Genomic DNA, 1,790 nt, shown 5'->3' with positions numbered 1-1,790 from the left:
TCTGGTTCCTGTTTTGTTTTGTTGGTGCTGATGCGCCTCTTCTCCACTCCACTTCTACAGGGGTCTCTTTGCCCAAAGGATCCCTGCACCTCCAGAGCTTTGAGGTAGAAAACATCTTGAGCTGAGATTTGCAGGGTGGTGGTGCTTCCCTTTGATGGTATATGGATAGTACAATTCTAGCGTTTCATCACTAGATGGCATTGGACTTCATTATATCTGGCTGGAGTCTAGAGGTTCTGTTCTGTTCTTGTTTAAGAGAGACAATAAAGTTCTTTTTTTAAATATATTTATTAAGGTTTAGGAATTTATATAAAACAGAAAAAACAGAACAATAAAAAACCAAAACAATAAAAATACATACAATCCAAACAGAACACATACAAAACAAGTATATTTTCCATCCCTTATATTCATAAAACTTACTTTCCCGACCTCCTCATACCTCCCCTTTCTGTATTCCATTCTCTAATTAAGTCAATTCAGCAAATCCTTCCCCTAATTTCTATATAATTTTTAGCCTTTCTTTTCTTAATCACATAATCATTACAGCTTTTAACCCCTTAATTTCTAAATCAACATCGTTCTAGCCTTCAATAATTTTACAATGTTTCTTAAGATAGTCCTTAAATTTCTTCCAATCTTCTTCCGCTGTCTCTTTTCCCTGGTCTCGAATTCTGCCCGTCATTTCCGCCTAGAGACAATAAAGTTCTTGTCTAGTGTGACTTCTGAGACTTCTGGTGCTTTCCCCCACTTTGCTTATGAACTGCACCAAGTTGAATTCCAATTCTGTGTAACAGAAACATATGCTTTGCTTTATTTATTTAAAAATGTATACCCCACATTTTCACGAATTCCGTTCAAAGCAGTTTATGGAGTAAGACATCACAGAATACTTAACACATCCAAAACAAAAGTACAAAGAATGAATACCACATAGCATTTAACTACCCTTGGAAAGGCATTTCACAAAGTGGGTGCTATTACCAAAAAGCCCATAATCTTAGTAACTGCCCACTATAACTCATTCAGCAAGGCTTCAGATGATGAACGGAAGTATGTAGGAAGGAAAATTTGGAAGAAGGCAGTCTTTAAGGTATCCTCAAGCCTCACAATTAAATACAAAGGATGGCTATCTGACCACCTTTGTAAGCCAAAGCAATATGATTTTATTGAGCGACAGGCAGCTGTTAATTGTGTTAAAATTAAATTGAAGGTTGTTAGGATTAAAAAAAATGAACAGAAATGTTTTGTGAACATGATGTGAATGAAAGTAACGTCTAAAACTCGTTTCGCTGTGAGGTAATGGAGGCCAAGCAGAAGGGAGATGGGGAGACCAAAGAGTTGATAGCGCCACAGGTGAGGGCGAGGGAAGATCAGGCGTTCGGCATTGTCAATTTGCTCCTGCTCTGTGGAACATCCAGGTTATTTTCAGACCAAAATCTAGTTGGGGTTGGGTAGAAAGGGGAGGGAGAGAAATGCCAGCTGCTTCACGCTGTCTCTCTGAACGCCACTCTGTCCATTCAATGGGCCTCTTTGTTCACAGCTACCTTTCCTCAAAAGTTGACTTTTCATATCCCATCTTTTTCAAAGGGGGGGGGTGGCTCTCCCCAGCCAACCGCACTGAGTTACCCTTATACACACACACTTCTATAAGGGGTGAAAGAGGGGGAAATCTCTCTTTTTGGTCAGCTGAACGGATAACAAAATATGTTTAAAATATGCTAAAGGAAGCATTGCGTTTGAGTACACATTAAACATGGAATGTCCCTTCCAACAGCACCTAGCTGTAC

The sequence above is a fragment of the Podarcis filfolensis genome, assembly GCF_964270895.1.
Source record: "Podarcis filfolensis genome assembly, chromosome: 2".
Taxonomy (NCBI): domain Eukaryota; kingdom Metazoa; phylum Chordata; class Lepidosauria; order Squamata; family Lacertidae; genus Podarcis; species Podarcis filfolensis.
This window is presented reverse-complemented; position numbering follows the sequence as displayed.